Source organism: Desmodus rotundus, chromosome 3, assembly GCF_022682495.2.
Source record: "Desmodus rotundus isolate HL8 chromosome 3, HLdesRot8A.1, whole genome shotgun sequence".
Classification (NCBI taxonomy): domain Eukaryota; kingdom Metazoa; phylum Chordata; class Mammalia; order Chiroptera; family Phyllostomidae; genus Desmodus; species Desmodus rotundus.
The window spans coordinates 104,909,998-104,930,278 of record NC_071389.1 but is presented as its reverse complement, the minus strand read 5'-3'; the positions used below and the strand labels follow the sequence as shown (position 1 = coordinate 104,930,278).

General features: G+C 41.0%; 2 pseudogenes; one reads left to right on the top strand and one right to left on the bottom strand.

Annotated features, from left to right (window-relative positions):
* Positions 1-294: 294 nt before the first annotated feature.
* LOC112296202 (elongation factor 1-alpha 1 pseudogene) lies at positions 295-2,019 on the bottom strand (annotated as a pseudogene).
* An 11,647-nt stretch (positions 2,020-13,666) lies between these two features.
* LOC112323155 (glyceraldehyde-3-phosphate dehydrogenase-like) lies at positions 13,667-16,596 on the top strand (annotated as a pseudogene).
* The last annotated feature ends 3,685 nt before the right edge of the window (positions 16,597-20,281 follow it).

Below are 20,281 nucleotides of genomic sequence, written 5' to 3'. Positions count from 1 at the left end.
CACAAAATTTTTATATGAAAAACATGGACTTAATATATCAGAATTTGGCCTTTATAAACTAGCTTACACATAAATAGTTACTTTATCTGCCCTAACCTATTTAGTGTTGCACCAGAGCCCCTTCCACAGTTTTTACTATGTAAACAGATTCCTCCCCTTATGACACAGTGAAAAAGTTCCCACCCAGGAAAAAAAACCCTAATGGATTTATCCAATTCTGAATCATCAGCAAATATAACACCAGAAATAGGTTATAGGATACTCTTAAATCTTTTACCTAAATAATATAAAAGAAAGTTACAGTGTTGACTGAAAGAACACACAGGTTTCTCATTAAACTTTGTTTTAATGGGTCTCAAAATTCTGTGACATATTTTGGCCAAGTTGTTTCCATTAAAAAGTACTGATTTTAAAAACTAATAACTTAAAAACTGCCACACACACACACACACACACACACACAAATGGTCCACAAAACATTCTCCTTTCCTTCTGAAGGTTTTATGATGCATTGTAATCATTAACCAGTCCTTTACTATTAAACTTAAGTGGCCAATTGAGACAAAGAGTTCTGAGACCATTCTTTCACCACTGATTAAGACTGGGGTGGCAGGTGTTGGGGATAATATTCATTTAGCCTTCTGAGCTTTCTGGGCAGACTTGGTGACTTTGCCAGCTCCAGCTGCCTTCTTGTCCACTGCTTTGATGACACCAACAGCAACTGTCTGTCTCATGTCATAGCAAAGTGGCCCAGAGGAGGATAGTCAGAGAAGCTCTCAACACACATGGGTTTGCCAGTAACCATATCAATGATGGCAGCATCACCACATTTCAAAAACATTGGTCCATCTTCCAGCTTTTTCCCAGAGTGATGATCAATCTTCTCCTTCAGCTCCGCAAATTTGAAAGCAATATGAGCTGTATGACAATCCAGAGCACATCCAGCACTGATTTGGCCTGTATGGTTGAGGATGATCACATGAGCTGTGAAGCCAGCAGCTTTCATTGGTGGGTCATTTTTGCTGTCACCAGCCACATTGCCAAGATGAACATCTTTGATAGACATGTTCCCAGGAAGAGCTTCATTCAAGGCTTCATGGTGCATATCAACAGACTACTTCAGTTGTAATGTTGACTGGAACAAAGGTGACCACCATGCCAGGTTTGAGAACACCAGTCTCCACTTGGCCCACAGGCACAGTACCAATGCCATCAATTCTGTAGACATCCTGGAGAGGCAGACGCAGGAGCTTGTCAGTTGGACGAGTTGGTGGCAGGATGCAATCCGGAGCTTCAAGCAGCGTGGTTCCACTGGCACTGCCATCTTTTTGGATGACTTTCCATCCTTTGAACCACAGCATGTTAGCACTTGGCTCCAGCATCTGGTCACTGTTCCAACCAGAAATTGGCACAAAAGCTACTCTCTCAGGGTTGTAGCCAATTTTCTTAATGTAGGTGCTGACTTCTTTAACAATTTCCTTGTATCTCTTCTGGCTGTAGGGTGGCTCAGTGGAATCCATTTTGTTAACAGCAGCAATCAGCTGTTTCATGCCCATCTGTGTAAGCCAGAAGGGCATGCTCATGGGTCTGCTAATTCTTGGAGATCCCTGCTTCAAACTCACCAACACCAGCAGCAGCAATCAGGACAGCACAGTCAGCTTGAGATGTTCCTGTAATCATGTTTTTGATAAAGACTCTGTGTCCTGGGTCATCAATGATGGTCACATAATACTTGCTGGTTTTGAATTTCCACAGGGAGATATCAATGGTTATGCCACGCTCATGTTCAGCTTTCAGTTCATCCAAGACTCAGGCATACCTGAAGGAGCACTTCCCCATCTCAGCAGCCTCCTCTAATTTTTCGATGGTTCTTTTGTCAATCCCCCCACATTTGTAGATCAGACAGCTGGTAGTGGTAGACTTGCCAGAATCTATGTGTCCAATAACCACAATATTGACATGAGTCTTTTCCTTTCCCATTTTGGCTTTGATTTAGTCATGGTTTTCTCGACACTTGTGTTCTGGCAGAAAACTCATTGCAAAAAAAACTGTTCTGAGATATTTTTAATGCAACAGTAAATGGGATTGTTTTCTTAGTTTTCCTTTCTGATGGTTCATTATTGGTATACAAAAATGTCACTGATTTCTGAATATATATTTCACATCCTGCTACTTTACCAAATTCATTTATCAGTTCTAGTAGTTTTTTTGTGTGTGTGTATGGAATTCTTAAGGTTCTCTGTATACAGTATTTTGTCATTTGACAATAACAGTTTTACTTCTTCCTTTCCAATTTGGATGCCTTTTATTTCTTCTTTTTGTCTGGTAGCTGTGGCTAGGACTTCCACTACTGTGTTGGATAAGAGTGGTGAAAGAAGACATCTCTGTCTTGTTCCTGATCTTAGGGGAATCACTTGTATTTTTTGCCTTCAAACATCACTTGAGTTTGATGTTGGCTATGAGTTTGTCATATATGGTCTTTCTTATATTGAGGTACATTATGTTTGTTCCCACTTCAATGAGAAGTTTTATCACAAATGGGTGCTAGATTTTATCAAATGCTTTTACTGCATTTATTAATATGGTCATGTGTTTTTATCCTTTATTTTTGTTGTATGGCGTGTCATGTTTATTGATTTGCAGATATTGTACTAACCTTGCATTCTTAGAATAAATCCCACTTGATCATGTTAAGTGATCTTTTTAATGTATTGCTGAATCTGGTTTGCTAATATTTTGTTGAAAATTTTAGCATCTATGTTCATCAGGGATATTGGCCTATAATTTTCTTCATTTGTAGTGTCTTTACTAGTTTTACAATTAGGATAATGCTCACTTCAAAAAAAAAAAGCTTGAAAGTTTTCCCTCCTCTTAAAATTTTTGGAATAGTTTGAGAAGGACATATATTACTTCTCTGAATGCTTTGTAAAATTTACCTATAAAGCCATTCAGTCAGGGCTTTTGTTTTTGGGAGTTTATTGATTACTCTTCAATGTTATTACTTGTAATCAGTTTATTCAGATTTTTTATTCTTCCTGATTCAGTTTTAGAAGATGGTATATTTCTCAGAATTTATCTATTTCATCTAGATTGTCCAATATGTTGGCATTTAGCTGTTCATAACATCTTCTTAATCTCCTTTTACTTCCTTCAAATGAATTGTTACTTTTCCTCTTTTATTTCTGATTTTATTTATTAAGGTTCTCTCTTTTTTTTCTCGATGAGTCTGGTTAAAGTTTTGTCAATCTTGTTTATCTTTTCAAGGAACCAGCTCTTGGTTTCATTGATCAATTGTAGTGGTATTTTAGACTCTATTTCATTATTTCTTCTGTGATCTTTATTACATTTATTGAGACTTGCTTCATATCCTAACATGTGGTCTATCCTAGAACATTTCATGTGTATTTGAATAAAATGTATATTCTGCTACTTAGAGTTGAAATGCTTTAAAGTGTATCAATTAATTCCACTTGATCTAGTGTGTCATTTAAGGCCATCATTTCCTAGTTTATTTTCTGTCTGGAAGATGTATCCATTGATGTCAACGGGGTGTTACAATCTTCTACTATGACTGTATTACTGTCAGTCCTTCCCTTTATGTTCATCAAACTTTGCTTTACATATTTAGGTGCTCCTAATTTAGGTACATAATTGTTTACAAAGGTTATATCTTCTTATTGGATTCTTTATCTCCTATATAGCCATTTTTTTCATTGCTGCTTATACAGAGAGGAAGAGAAACAGTAAGGAAAAGAGAGAAACATGGGTGTGAGAAATATCAATTGGTTGTCCCCATACATGCCCAGACAGGTATTGTACAAACCCAGACTGAGATTGAACCCACAATCCAGTTTTGTGTCCTGAACAGGAATTGAACTCACAACCCATTGGTTATGGGATGATGCTCCAACCAACTAACCATTTTGGCCAGGGCTATTGCCTTTGTTGTTGTTGTTTTCCATATTGCGTCTAATTTCTTTTTTTAAATTAATTTATTGTTCAATTATAGTTGTCTGCATTTCCCCCCTTCAACTCCGCTCCATCCCAGAAAAACCAACCTCCTTCCCTTGCTTCCACCCTCCCCCTTGATTTTGCACATGTGTCCTTTATAGTAGTTCCTGAAAACCCTTCCCCCCATTGTCCCCTACCACACCTCTGGCTATTGTTAGATTGTTCTTAATTTCAATGTCTCTGGTTATATTTTGTTTGCTTTTTTTCTTCTGTTGATTATGTTCCAGTTAAAGGTGAGATCATATGGTGTTTGTCCCTCACCACCTGGCTTATTTCACTTAGCATAAAGCCCTCCAGTTCCATCCATGCTGTTGCGAAGGGTATAAGCTCCTTCTTTCTCTCTGCTGCATAGAATTCCATTGTGTAAATGTACCATAGTTTTTTGATACACTCATTTGCTGATGGGCACCTAAGTTGCTTCCAGTACTTGTCTATTGTAAATTGTGCTGCTATGAACATTGGAGTGCATATGTTCTTTTGGATTGGCATTTCAGGATCCTCAGGGTATAATCCCAACAGTAGTATTTCTGGGTCAAAAGGCAGTTCCATTTTTAGTTTTCTGAGGAAATTTAGTTTTCCACAATGGCCACACCAGTCTGCATTCCTACCAATAGTGCCCTAAGGTACCCCTTTTCTCCACAACCTTTCCAACACTTGTTGTTTGATGACTTGCTTATGTTGGCCACTCTGACTGGTGTGAGATGGTACCTCATTGTGGTTTTAATGTGCATCTCTCTGATGGCTAGTGATGTTAACCATCTTTTCATACATCTCTGGGCCCTCTGTATGTCCTCCTTGGAGAAGGGTCTGTTCAAGTCCTTTGCCCATTTTTTAATTGGGTTGTTTGTCTTCCTGGAGTGGAGTGGAGTCATGTGAGTTCTTTATATATTTTGGAGATCAGACCATTGTCTGAGGTATCATTTGCAAATATGTTTTGCTATGCATATGGTTGGTTCTCTTTTTATTTTAATGCTGTTTTCTTTAGCCATGCAGAAGCTCTTTATTTTGATGAGGTCCCATTTGTTTATTCTTACCCTTATATCTCTTGCTCTAGGGGACATATCAGTGAAAATATTTCTGCGTGGAATATCTGAGATTCCCCTGACTGTGTGTTCTCCTGAAGAACTTTTATGTTGTCATGACTTATATTTAAGTCTTTTATCCACCTTGAATTTACTTTTGTGTAGGGTGTAACTTGGTGGTTGAGTTTCATTTTTTTTTCATGCACCTGTCCAGGTCTCCCAACATCATTTATTAAAGAGGCTATCTTTACTCCATTTTATGCTTCTGACCCCTTTGTCGAATATTAATTGACCATAAAGACATGGGTTTTACAAAAGCTGGGTTGGTGTGTGTGTGTGTACATACCCCTTCCAGGTGACTTGATTTTGTCACTGGAGTGGTCTGAAGGTAGGACTGGGAAGATTTGTCCACTGGCTTCCCGTCACTAGGGAGGATGGCAGGCAGCCCCTAGCTGCTGGCTACATCAGAGCCCTGGCCCTCAGGCACTAGCTTCTAAAGTAAGTAGATGAACCCCTTTCAGGAGAAGGCTAGGAATTTTGCCCTTTCCCTCTGTGCTGGCCCTGGGAGGACTCCTGTGCAAGGTGTTTGGTGAAACCTTTTTTCAGACCATTGGGGGCACTTTCGGGAATTCCCCTGCAGCAACAGCTCCAGTCTCCTCTCCACCCAGCCACCCGCCCATCTGGGGAGTGTGCAAAACTACCAGGTACTGTGAACACTACTGGGGAGTGCCCGCACTGCATCTCGGAGGGATCTGAGACCACAGGCACCAGGGAGAGTGTGAATCAAGGACGGCTCCACACAACACCCATAGCCCGGAGAAGGCCTACCATAAAAAAGACTAGGTAGAAGCTGGGAAACTCAGGATACCTTCTGGAAGAGGAATCTCACCAACAAAGGAAACACCAACAGATAAGAACAAAAGAAGGTGAAGGAGGGAGTGGAAGTCACACTAAGTCAACCCAGGACCTATCTGAAAATACAAATAAATAATGAAGAAATTACTAAGAACAAACAACTGAACAAGAGCAAGAGAAAAGCCTCAAAACCTTGTACACATGGAAGAACCAGCTCCAACACAACCTGCCCACACATGCACAACAGAAAACAAGAGGTGGGGGACAGACTGACCCTCAGATAACCAGCTGGTGGAAAAGACCCACCAGAGAAAGATCCAACAAGAACCAAAAACCAAAGACATACACAGAGCCAACATAAACCACAGCCCAAGATCAGTAAGATTGAGAGATCAAGTAGACTGTACCACTGAATCTCACAGATATTCCATCACAGCAGTTTACACCAAAAACCCAGGGGGTCAGATCAAGTAGACTGTACCACTGAATCTCACAGATATTCCATCACAGCAGTTTACACCAAAAACCCAGGGGGTCAGAACAGAGCAACTTAAGAAGCAGAGGCTAACAGGAAGAGTCTCACAAACAATGGGAAGACAAAGAAACAATGCCCAAATGAAAGGAAAGGGGGAAGTCTCAGAAACAATGCTAAATGAAAAAGAGGCAGGTAAACTATCAGATAATGAGTTCAAAGAATTGGTTATAAGGAATCTTCATGAGCTCACACAGAATTACCAAAAACTACAGGGAAACTACAATGAACTCACTGCAAACTATATCAACATGAAAAAGGAAATAGAGACTATCAACACGGGCCAAGAGGAAATAAAAAATACAATTTCTGAACTGAAGAACACAGTAGAAGGAATCAAAAGCAGGCTTGATGAAGCAGAGGATCAGATCAGCCAACTGGAGAACAAGGTAGAAAAATACACCCAGAATGAGCAAGAAAAAGAAATGAGGCTCAGGAAGAATGAAGAGCAGTTAAGGGAAATGCAGGACAACATGAAACATAATAATATCTGTATAATAGGGATACCAGAAGGAGAAGAAGAAGAGCAAGGGATAGAAAACCTGTCTGAAAGAGTAGTGATAGAAAATTTCCCTAACTTGATGAGAGAAAAAGTCACACAAATCCAGGAAACACAGAGAGTCCCAAGCAAGAGGAACCCAAAGAGGCCCACTGCAAGACACATCATAATTATAATGGCAAAATACCAAGACAAACAGAAAATCTTAAAGGCAACAAGGGAGAAACAGGAAGTAACATACAAGGGAGCCCCAATAAGGTTAGCAACTGACTTCTCAATGGAAACGCTCCAAGCCAGAAGAGAATGGCAAAAAATATTCCAAGTAATGAGAACCAGAGGCCTGCAACCAAGACTACTTTACCCATCACGGCTCCCAATCAAGATAGAAGGCCAAATAATGAGTTTCCCAGACAAAAGAAGTCTAAAAGAATACAGCTCCACCAAACCAGCTCTGCAAGAGATGCTAAAGGGGCTGCTGTGAGGAAAGGAAGGAAAAAAGAGAGAGAGAGAAGATCACATGTACAAATAAATGGCAATGAATAAGTACCTATCAATGATAACGTTAAATGTAAATGGATTAAATACTCCAATCAAAAGACATAGAATAGCTGAATGGATAAGAAAACATGACCCACACATATGCTGCCTAGAAGAGACCCATCTCAGGACAAAAGACCTACACAGACTGAAAGCGAATGGGTGGAAACAAGAATTCCAAGCAATTGGACAGGAAAAAAAAGCAGGGGTAGCAATACTCATATCAGACAAAATAGACTTCAAAAAAAAAAGGGCCATAAAGAGAGACAGTCACTGCATAATACTCAAAGGAAGAATTCACTAAGAAGACACAAACATTGTAAATATATATGCTCCCAACGTAGGAGCGCCCAAATACTTGAAGAAAATCTTTGAGGACTGCAAGAAAGATATTGACAGCAATCAATTATAGTAGGGGATTTTAACACCCCACTATCAAAAATGGACAGGTCTTCCAAACAAAATATCAAGAAGGATATTGTGTCACTTAACAATACCCTAGATGAAATGGACTTAACTGATATATATAGAGCTTTTCATCCCAAAGAAGCAAAATAAACATTCTTTTCAAGTGTCCATGGAACTTTTTCAAAGATAGACCACATGATAGGACACAAAACAAGCCTCAACAAGTTCAAGAAAATTGAAATCACATCAAGCATTTTCTCTGATCATAAGGGACTGAAACTAGAAACAAATCTCAAGGAAAAAAACCCAAAACACTCAAAAACATGGAGAATGAATAGCATGCTATTAAACAATGAATGGGTGAAGAACGAGATTAGGGAAGAAATCAAAAACTTTCTGGAAACAAATGAAAATGAACTCACCACAATCCAAAACCTATGGGACACAGCAAAGGCAGTCCTGAGAGGGAAGTTCATAGCAATACAGGCTTACCTTAAAAAGATAGAAACATTTCAAACAAACAACCTAACCCTACACCTACAAGAACTGGAGGAACAACAACAAAGACAGCCCAGAGCAAGCAGAAGGAAGGAAATAACCAAGATCAGAGCAGAATTAAATGACATAGAGACTAAAAGCACAATTCTAAGGATCAACGAATCCAGGAGCTGGTTCTTTGAAAAGATAAACAAAATTGACAAGCCCTTAAGCAGGCTCATCAAGAAAAAAAGGGACAGGACCCAAATAAACACTCTCAGAAATGAAAGAGGAGAGACTACAACTGATACCACCAAAATACAAAGGATTGTAAGGAATTACTACAAAGAACTATATGCCAAGAAATTTGAAAATCTAGATGAAATGGACACATTTCTAGAAAAATATAACCTTCCAAAACTCAATGAAGAAGCAGAAAGCCTGAACAGACCAATAATACCTGATGAAATTGAAACAGTAATCAAAAAGTTTCTGACACACAAAAGTGCTGGACCAGATGGTTTCACAGGAGAATTCTACAGAGTATTTAAGGGAGAGCTTACCCCCATCCTCCACAGATTATTTCAAAAAATTCAATAAGATGGAAGACTCCCAAACTCTTTTTATGAAGCCAACATCATGCTAATCCCCAAACCAGATAAAGACATAACAAAGAAAGAAAACTTTGGGCCAATATCACTGATGAACATAGATGCTAAAATTCTCAACAAAATACTGGCAAACCACATCCAGCAACACATTAGAAAGATTATACACCATGACCAAATGGCCATACTACCCAAAGTGATTTATAGATTCAATGCAATCCCTATTAAAGTACCCATGACATATTTCACAGATATACAACAAACATTTCAGAAATTCATATGGAACCATAAACGGCCCCAAATAGCCACACCAATTTTGAGAAAGAAGAACAAAGCAGGAAGGATCACAATACCTGATATCAAACTGTATTACAAGGCCACTGTAATCAAAACAGCCTGGTACTGGCATAAAAACAGGCACATAGACCAATGGAACAGAACAGAGAGCCCAGAAATAAACCCACGTCTTTACGGTCAATTAATATTTGACAAAGGAGGCAGGAGTATATAATGGAGCAAAAATAACCTCTTCAACAAATGGTATTGGGAAATCTGGACAGCTATGTGCAAAAAAATGAAACTCGATCACCAACTTATACCATACACAAAAATAAATGATGGATAAATGACTTAAATATAAGTTGTAACACCATAAAAGTCCTAGAGGAAAACATTGGCAGGAAAATCTCAGACATTCCAGGCAGCAACATCCTCACAGACATGCCCTCTGAAGCAAGGTACATAAAGGAAAAAATAAACAAATGGGACCTCATCAAAATAAAAAGCTTCTGCATGGCTAAAGAAAACATAATTAAAATGAAAAGAGAATCAACAGTATGGGAAAACATATTTGCCAATGATACCTCAGACAAAGGCCTGATCTCCAAAATATATGAAGAACTCACATGACTCCACTGCAGAAAGACAAACAACCCAATTAAAAAATGGGCAAAGGACTTGAACAGACCCTTCTTGAATGTTTGTTTTTCTTTAGAATGAGTATCCCAGCGTGAGATCCACAGAGTATTTGATCTAAAGGAGTCTTCTCAAAAGGAGCCTTTTAGAGTTAAGTAATTTTAGAAACATGAAACAAGTCAGAGCAGTATCTTTGTGTTGAATTCTATTTGTTGAGGTCCCTCAGCTGCCACAAGAGGGCTCAGCAGAGACACAGAGAGAAGAATCCCTGTTGTCTAGAGCCACCAAGGAGTGGTTAAGAGCACACAGGCCAGAGAGAGTCAGCACTGTGAGAAGCAAGGAGATAGGTGCAGTGTCCCAGATGTCAGGGGTTCTGAGAGATTAAAAAAAGATGGTATGCTCTACTTCATAAAATGACAAACTGTAAAAGGGAATTTGTTCACTCTTACTTTGAATCATTCTGTAAGAATTTAAGATTTTATTTATTTATGTATTTATGTATTTATTTATTTATATTGGGAGAATGGGGAGAAAGAGAGAGAAACATCACTGTGTAAGAGAAACTTCAATTAGTTGCCTCTTGCACACCCCCAACTGGGGACCTGGCCTGCAACCCAGGGATGTGCCCTGACTAGGAATCAAACTGTCAACCTTTCAGTTTGCGGGTCAACTCCCAGCCCACTGAGTCACAACAGTTAGGGCAAGAATTTTTTTGATTACTAGCTTACCTAGGGATTTTGGCCAAGGTCAGTTACTAAGCAGTGACCCAAACAGACATAGTTCCAGCTACTGAGATGGAAGAGACTGGTGGGACTATGAGTATCCATGGCAAACTGAGACCCAGGTAGGGAAGCCAAGGCTGATGAGAGCCATCAGGCTGAGCAGCCCTTTGGCAGCCCAAGGATGGAGGATCACTGATGGAGCAGAAGCTAATAGGGAATTAGGTTGTTCTGAGTCTTTTATGCTAGTCCTCAAAACAGAAACATGTCAGAGTAAATGGTGAAAAGGGAGAGCCAGGAACACTGGGTGTACTTCAACTATCAATAATTAGGAGAAACTTCAGAGTAATCTTGCCTTTGGTTATTGTTTCAAGCGAGTGACTCTGGGAAACAGTTATGCAGTATACTGATTACTTCCTCTCAGAGTTCACAAGAATAAATAAGGCTGCCTCCTTCCAAATGTTTTGAAAGAAATTCCACAGGGGGAAAAAAATGTCTGTGCCATTGCAGTTGAGCAGAGGGAGCATGACTTACACATGGGTTGGAGCCTTTGATAGCGATCTCTGCATCTTGTAAAGATATTCCCCATGTGGCCATGGGGCAAGGCCAATGGACAGGGGCTGCACAGAGGATGCCCAATGTCCAGGAGAGACTGGAAGACTTGCTTTGTTTCATCTACACGGTGTTATAAAAAAGTTGAATTAGTTGCTGACATTTAAATATAAGGAGATTTAGGATAAAATATAGGTTTCCAGTTTCTCTAAAAAAAATGGAGAGATGGGCAAATCAGCAGGGTCTGAGAAGCTGTTTCCCCTTCTACATGGGGCAGGTGCTGTATGTACTTCCCCAAAGGTAGTCATTCACTATGGTATCTGTCTGGCCCTCACAGAGGTCTGAGTTGGTCACCTCTGCTATGCAGCATTGTTGACATTGATACTATCATTTTAAATCATGTTCTCAGGCAACATTATAAAGTCTAGGTTCCTTAAATCCCTAGAACCAATAATATAAATGAAGGGGCCAATCCAGTTCCTTAAAATTCATCCTTAAGAGACTCAGAATCCCTTTGGAGGTGTGTCTCATTCATTTTTCTTTTATTTTTGTTCCAACACATAAAAGCTACTAATACCCAATGAAATGAGTATTATGAAATGACCAAAGGTCCATTTGAACTTCATAGCATCTTTTTGACAGTTAAATGAGTGACTATTTGTGAAGTGCTCCAAACAGGGCCTGGTAAATAGTAAGTACTATATCTATATTTATTAGATAAAACAATTTAAATGTTTCCAACTCATATTTACCTTTTCTTATAGCTTTTTTCTCTAGTCCAGGTTCAAGCTACAAAATGGCTTATTTCCAGGACACTGTGTTTGTTCATGGTTCTAGCAAGAAATGGACCTATCACCTTTGCATATTTTATTTCCTGTATTTTTAAGTTGCACAAGACTACACTCCTGAGACCTCAATGCCTTATAGAGATTTTTAGTAAAAGAGATCTATTAGTCTTTATTTGTTCTTAATTGTGCCCTCTCCTTCTGCCCTACCAACCCCAGGCCCAAGGACATGAGGCCTGGACAGAAAGAATCTGAATCGCAGAGACTGGATGGCATTCAGATTTGCATTTCTCCTCCCAATATATAAGCTTCACACCACACCTTTCCCTTCCTTTAAAAAAGGTTCTAGGGTTTTTCAGCTAGAATCTGTAGCCCAGCTCTCAGGGTACACCAGAAAGCCTAGCTCCTCAGAATCCAGTGAGGAACACAGTTTAGGATCCCAGGTTTGGTTCTCTTTTAAACTAAGAGTCATCTTCCAATGGCTTCTGTGCCCTAGTCATCTTCACAGTCAAAGCCACACATAGCCCTGATTTTCAGAGCACTCATTCTTTCCAAGGCAGTGGCTATCTCTACCTTAGAGGGCCAGTGATCAAAGTTAGAAAAGCCTTCAGCAAAGAAAGTTAATATAATCTCTATTTTCTGTCAAACTTCCCCTTGCCACTCCCATTCCAAATCATAACTAATGACCAAATACAAACTTTTGTTAGTACTTGTCAGTAGTTGTTTACAGCACCAATACTATTGTTAAAGGCCACACAAAATATCAATCACTCAAGTGGAAACACTACTTTCAGGTACTAAATACATTTTTTTTTTCTAAGAATAAGGAGATTCTCCTTTTTCTCTCTTTCTCTATTTCACATTCTTGGTAGATTTTTTTTTAGAATGAACACGTTTATTACATGAGCTAAGATTGAAGGGAAGAGGATTTATTTGCCTTTCTGGGACTTGATTTTCCTTAGCTAGAATGGCAGCTCCTTGCCCTCTAGCATATGGTCATGTGCATGGCCACGTTGGCTTGGTCTTGGAGTCATGCATGTAAGAAGCTGGCCTGCTGGAACTGCTCCTCTAGAAGATGGTTGATTTTGGCATTCTTTTTCATCATATTGCTTCTGAATTTTATTTGATGGTTTTTTGTTTAAAATCTGTTCCTCCTCAAGGGTCAGTTTGGCCCCTGTCTTGCAGCCCAGAGGCAGTGCCACCCCAGAGGGACTCACACCACTGTTGGCACAGTGTGCTGTCAAAGAGCATGATGCAGTCTTGGTGCAGACAAGTTTGGTTTTGGGTGCACTGTAGATACCAGTAATCCTTGTTTTGCATGTACAATACTTGGAGCCCCAGGATAAGCTGCCCATATCCAGCCTCAAGGTAGTTCTTGTTGCCTCCCAGCATGCAAACTGTGCACATGCAGTGGGGGCTAATCTCAGTGTTGGCAGCAGGGCATCACAGATCCTATTTTCACTTCTTGTGGTGGGGTTTTCTTTTGTTCCTGTCTTGGGGCACTTGTGCCAAGTTGTCCTGAGAGATGCCCATGGCTTCTCACTGGCTGGGGACAAGCTTGGTAGAATTTCTTGAGAAATTTATTCATTGCCTTACTTGACATATTATATTTCATTATGACTTTAGATATCACCACAATGAAAGTGCTCCATATATATAAGGTCTGTCCAGAAGGTATCCAGCCATGTAATGTGAAAAATAGAGACATTTAATGACGAGGATACAAAAAACATTATACATAGGACAATGACGCCTCAGTCCCCTTCAAAGTAGGCACCTTTGGACCTCATATAGTTCTTCCAATCCCCATCAGCTGCCCTATCCCATTTTCCTTAATCTTATCAACAGTCTGAAATCTCTTCCCTTTCAAAGGTAATTTTAGTTTTGGGAAAAGCCACAGGGCACCAAATCTGGGCTGCAACAGGGCTGAGTCACCTGGGTGATTTGAAGTTTTGTCAAAAACTCTGCACAAGATGGGATGCATGAGTAGGTGTGCTGATGTGAAGAAGCTGCCAGTTACCAGTTGCCCACCAGCTGAGGCCTTCTGAATCATCTGAATAGTTTCTGTGGAGGAATTTCAAGCTTAACTCAAAATTTGATGCAGATTTGTTGCTCTACTTACTCAGTCATTTTGAATGTGATGGCCACACAGTACACATGCTCACTCAATGGCGTCTACTGCCCCCACTGACTAGTACGGTGAAGTCATCATTGTTCACACATGCGCATTCCAGTCCACTTTCCTTGGCTACCAGGTTATATCGATGTCACACAAACTGTCCTCATTATATTAACAATGGCTGGACTTTTTCCTAACAATAAAATATTATTGATAAATAATGTTTTATATAAAAACATTAATGTTTTTATATAAAAACATTTATATAATATAAATGTTTTATATTAAATGTTACATATATAATGTTTTTAAAGACATGATATCTGTAACTTTGTGCACATGTACAGGTGGTGTTTGTGTCAACACCAATTGTTGGAAACACAGCCATAATAAAATGAGTGTCCACTTGGTATTTTATTTAATCGGGTGTTCCCCTATGTGATGGATAACAATGTTTCCTTTTCACACATGAAGAAACTGTTTTTTACCAAACTGAGTTACTTGCTCAAAGTCACACTATTGAAACCAGAAAAGTCAATGTTCATGCTGCCTGTCACTACCAGAACCAATAAGTAGAGACAAGGATTGAATCTTTATGAGCGCTTTATTCATATGGCCAGCAATCTGAGAAGAAGGTGGGTTTATAAGGAGAAAAAGGTGGGGGTTAAAAGGTGTGAGAAAAGGTTAATTGGATAAAAATATAGTAAGGGGTTTGGAAAAAAGGTTAATTAGAGAAGAGTTGCAGTCTGGTGATGATTTTCCTAGTACTTCTTTATCTGTTGAATAATAATTCTTTATCTGCTGATTAATAATTCTTTATCTGCATCATGGACATTCTCTCTCTGGAACACAATGTCTCAGATATGGCTTCATGGCTTGCAGGCCACCTGGGGTACAAAGGTTGAATTTCTTGTCGACCTCCTGGAGTCATGTGGTCATTCATTCCAGTTCCTGTATTAGTCACTTAAGACTATCAACTAAGACTAAAATCTTTCACTCTTGAATTCCACTATCATTATTGGTCAATGGCAGAATTCAGATCCAACCTCTGGTCTGTCAGCTCCTAAGTCCTTCTGTTTTGCCACTAATGTATGGGTAAGTCTGTAGCTCTCAACTTTAAAAAGACAAAGGCTCTGAGACATAGACACTGTTTATAAAACACACTCCATCTAAAACCCACAGATTTTATGGGCTAGGTCTCTGCCTTATCTCCAGACAATTTGGGAAAACTACTTTGTCAGATTCTAAGGAGGGTATGCTAACAGCAATGCAATACAGCATTTCATATCAGAAGGAGAAAATACTCATACACTCACTTGTTCTTTTAGGAGTTGGGAAATGGATTTTTGTAGAATTTAAGACAGATGAAAGCATTTTCCAAAAGGACCTTGAACCTGGGCCAGTGATGTTCTCCTTTAAAAAATTCAGTTCTAGCAGACTGGCTTTCAAGCTCTCACTTGAGTGGTTTGTATGGAAGCTCTGAGTGAGGTCAAGAACAGTTTCAGACTCTCTGAGACAGGATGAACCAAGAGTTCCAGCCATCCATGGAAAGGCAGCTGGGTGGGTCCTGGCCAGGGAGGAAACTTAGTCACACTTGGGGCATTATGGAGATTGTCAAGGAAAGCTATTAGGGTGGGAAAGGACACTGTGGTCTCCAAGACTTCCTGATGTTAGAACACACTGTTCTTTCCTTTGATGACAAGCTTCTTGTTCTCAGCCTTGACTGTGCCTTTTAACTTGCTATGAATAGAATCACTCTGGAACATGTAGACCATGTAGTTGAGATCAATGAAGGGGTCATTGATAGCAACCACATCCACTTTGTCAGAGTAAAAAGCAGCCCTGGTGGCCAAGCACCCAATATGGCCAAATCCGTTGAGTGTGACCTTCACCATCATGTATCAGGGTTGAGGTGACACTGCAGGAAGACATGGCTGTCTATTGAACAGGAGTCCTTCCAACATCAAATGGGGTGATGCTGGTGCTGAGTATGTTGTGGAGTCCACTGGTGTCTTTACCACCATGGAGAAGGATGGGGCTCACTTGAAGGGAGAAGCCAAGAGGGTCATCATCTCTGCCCCTTCTGTGGATACCCCCGTGGTTGTGATGAGTGAACCATGATAAGTATGACAACTCCATGAAGACTGTCAGCAACACCTCATGCATCACCAATTGCTTTGGCCCCCTGGCCAAGGTCATCCACGACAACTTTGGCATCATAGAGGGACTCATGACCACAGTCTATGCCATCACCACCACCCAGAAGACTGTGGATGGCTCCTCTGGGAAGCTGTGGTGTGATGGCTGACAGCTTCCCAGAACAACATCCCTGCTTCTACAAGCTGTCAAGGCTGTGGGCAAGGTCATCCTTGAGCTGAATGAGAGGCTCACTAGGATGGCCTTCCTTGTCCCCACCCCCAATGTGTCGGTTGTGGATCTGACCTGCCACCTGGAGAAAGTTGCCAAATATGATGACATCAAGAAGGTAGTGAAGCAAGTGTCAAAGGGCCCCCTCAATGGCATCCTGGGCTATTCTGAGGCCCATGTTGTCCTGTAACTCTGTCTCCAATGCTGGCACTGGCATTGCCCTCAGTGACCACTGTGTCAAGCTCATTTCCTAGTATGATAATGAATTTGGCTATAACAACAGGGTGGGGGACCATACACTCCACATGGCCTCCAAGGAGCAAGAGACCCTGACCACCAAACCCAGCAACAGGAAGGGAGGCCCTCAGCTGCTGGGGAGTCCTTGCCTCAGATTGATCCCTAAACACACTAAGAATCTCTTACCTCCAGTTTCCATCTTAGTCCCCATGCTCCATCAATAAAGTTCACTGTACCTCCCCCCTCCCGACCCGCCCCAAAAGAACATGCTGTTCTGATACTATTATCAAGATGTTGCTGGATAGGATCTAGCCCAGAGAGGATTGTACGCTGTGATGGCTTCACCTCTGGCCAATCTTTAGTGTGTGGGTTCTTGACTTGACGCAGGAAAAATTTCACAACATGAGCCCAAGTGCTTTTGAGAGTACACTTATTAAAACTGATGCCAGTGAAACAAGGAAGGGCTTAGGATAAAAGCAGCAGAAGAGAGCCTAGGCAGGGCTGGTTTTGCTCTATGTAAATGGTATAGGAAAGAAATGAGCCTAGGTGGGGCTGCTTTGGCTCGCTGGAAAGTCAGAGAAAAAGGGGCCTTGGAAACAGGTTCAGGGGGTTAGCCTGGGATGAGAAGCTGCTGCTCATTGCTCCCCTGGTTGCTAGTCTCATGGGGACCCTTAGAGTTCACGGGATGCTCACCTGAGAGGGATAATGCACGCTGGGTCTTTTGTCTTGAGGGTTTTAGATGCTGGGAGTTTAGGGGAAGATCTCAACAGAATATTCATCAGCTTTATATTGATGAGCCAAAATGAAGTTTATTCCCTTAACTTTATCTGTCCTTGGGTGTGTTTGGTACAAATGGCACTAATTGGATTTGTACTATCTATCTCTCTGAGTAGGGTGATTTAAGCTATTTACCTTGTGGTTGGGGAGGAAAAGTATAAACTATTTACTCTTAAGTGTCCTTGTTTAGGGAAGATAGGATTTTGTGATTTACTAGATGGTTGTCACCTGCTTGGTCATTTAACTTTCTGTCTCAGTTTCCCTATTTTACTCATCCTGGTCTACTGGCTTGTCTCAAGGACACTGCCCAGGAATCCTCAGAAATAAGTTTCTGAACCAAAATGCTCAGGGCTTCTTATCTAATTCAGCCTGTGGCATCTCTGGGCCATTTGGACTTTGTTTCTTCATGTAGATTTTTACATAGTGGACAACAAACTAAATAATATCCTTGATATTAGTGATGTATACTTTCAATAACAAATACAGCAGTGTTGATCGTGTTATTGTTTCTTCTAATAATTGAAAATAAAAAGTCCAAATATTAAGTGAATTCTTAAAAGCAGTTTTTGAGGCAGAGCTAATCTAAGATGCTCTAAATATATAAATTTCTGCAGGCTTCACTGGAATATTCAGCATGTGTATCACATTATCTCCTTTAAATCAACATACTGTAATTCTGATTCAGCCCACTCCTATAGGGCTGGCAGAAAATTTAAGTTCATAATTATTGGGATGCCCCACAGGATTGAGCAGGGGCCTCCCACCACCTTCCACAGACTGATATGTTTGGGCTTCCATTGTGCTCCTCACTGGTGCCTCTGTTGCACCCTGCGATGGTTTCACCATGCACCCACTTGGCTGAGCTGTCCTACATCTCCCAGAATTACCTCTCTGTGTGTTTCCTGTCAGCATGAGCTATGAGGGAGATTCTCTCCTGACAGATGGGGTGTGGAAGGCAGGCAGCAGCCCTTTTGTAATGCACACACATTGTTTGTGATCTGTCCCTTCATCATGTTGGCAAGAAGCAGCAACTTGGTCTGCAGTTGCTCTTGCTTCCCCCTACATCTTTGGGGTCTCTGACTCCTGGGTTGGGTGTGTGTATGTTTAGGTACCTGACGAAGGACCCTGGCCTCTGTAGGACACTTGTCACCAAGGTCACAGGCAACAAGATGCCATGTGGGTCATCCTGGCCCTTGTGGGGTTCCAGTCCACTCATGACCTTCCTTTTTGACTTCCAGCCTATAGATGTGGAGACGACTTTGCAGAGATTGTTTAGTGAACCTCATGAGTGCTTAAGGCAATTCCCCTTCTTAAGTCTGACTTAATCTATTTCTTACTGGCTCTGCTTCTCTAAATTATCCTTATACACTTCCAAGCTGCACTCTGAGGGCACAAGCCTTTGTCAAGGCTGGAATCCCAGGGTCTAGGATGGGGCCTGCCTATAAATACACCTGCAGCCTCTCCTCACTGAGTCTCGGTCACTCTCTCAGTTTAGCATGGTTCTCTGCCATGGTAATGCCTGAAACTTCTGTCCCTCTCCTAGTCTGGGAAAAATCCCACTGTGTGACTCTGTTCCATGGTCTTCACCCTTTTATAATCCACTGACATTTCCTCAGTGGGTTGAGGCTTTCACAGAAGACAGCAAGAAGGTTTGGCTTCAAGCCACTTCTGCTTTCAACCCCAGTAGAAACTTACAGTGAGGCAAGCCAGGATAACCCCTTACCATCTTGGATTTGAGAGGTCCATGTAGGAGAAAAATTAAAGGGAAACAAGCACAAACACTTCACTGTCTTGCCATAGGAGGGCACAGCTGAAGATAGGGGCAGAGATATGGAACTCTTTGCCAGTAGTTCCAAAAGCCCTCAGTTGTTTCCAAATTCTATGATTGCCAAATTATAGATTTCCTAGGTGGGGCCAAGGAATTGATTTTTAATTAAAACTCCTCCCAGTGGTTCTAATGCACAGCTGAATTAAGAATAGCTATTTTATAGCATCTTCTCTACATTGAATATCAGTCATCTGAGTGGAGCATTTGATGCTAGTGGATAGCAAAAAGCAATAATTCTCCTCTACAAAGACTTGGTGTGTTGGCTGTTCCATACAGCTAAATAGGTATTTGTGTGTTCTGGAAGAGGCAGAAGATGCAGAGATGGGAGTAACATTCCGTTATTCAAGTTAGGAGACTTTCTTATCCAGTATTCTTATGCAATTGAGAGACAACACTATCTGTGGGAGAACATGAGCAGTGAGGATTATAATCCAATAAAAACATGTGTTCGGGAGTCAGGGATGGACAATCACTATGGCTGCAGCTCATGGACTGGGGGATGTGCTGGCCAGAGAGGGGTGCAGCCTCCTCATTTGCCTGGGTGGCTGCAGGTTGGCTGGCCTCATGGCAGTGGGTCAGGCTGCCCTGAACTGACCTGGCAGCTTTATAGGGGCTAGAAGAGCTTCAATTCACTGAGGAAATAAACACAGACAGAGCATGATGGTGACTGAGATTGTCCAGTAAGAAAGCAAAGTCTGCCTGGAGCAGTAGTAGTGTGTGGGTCCCAGCATGAGGGCTCCAGGCACTGGGGGCCTTTTCATGCTCAGCGCAAGAAACCTTCACTCGCAGGCAGCAGGGTTGGGAAACTGGAGAGTTGCTGTGGGAGGCTGCCAAGAGGAGGCCTCAGGACCTTGAAGACAGTGTAATTGATGAAGAGGAAAAAGTTGAAGCCAATAGAAATATTAATACCTCAGTGTTGTCCAAAAACAGATTTGAAGAAGAAATTCCATGAAGTTTTTACAAAGGAAATGATTGAGTCTGTGAACTGTTCTTCCATGGGGGTAGTATTCTGGGAACTTCTCCTCAAGCTTTT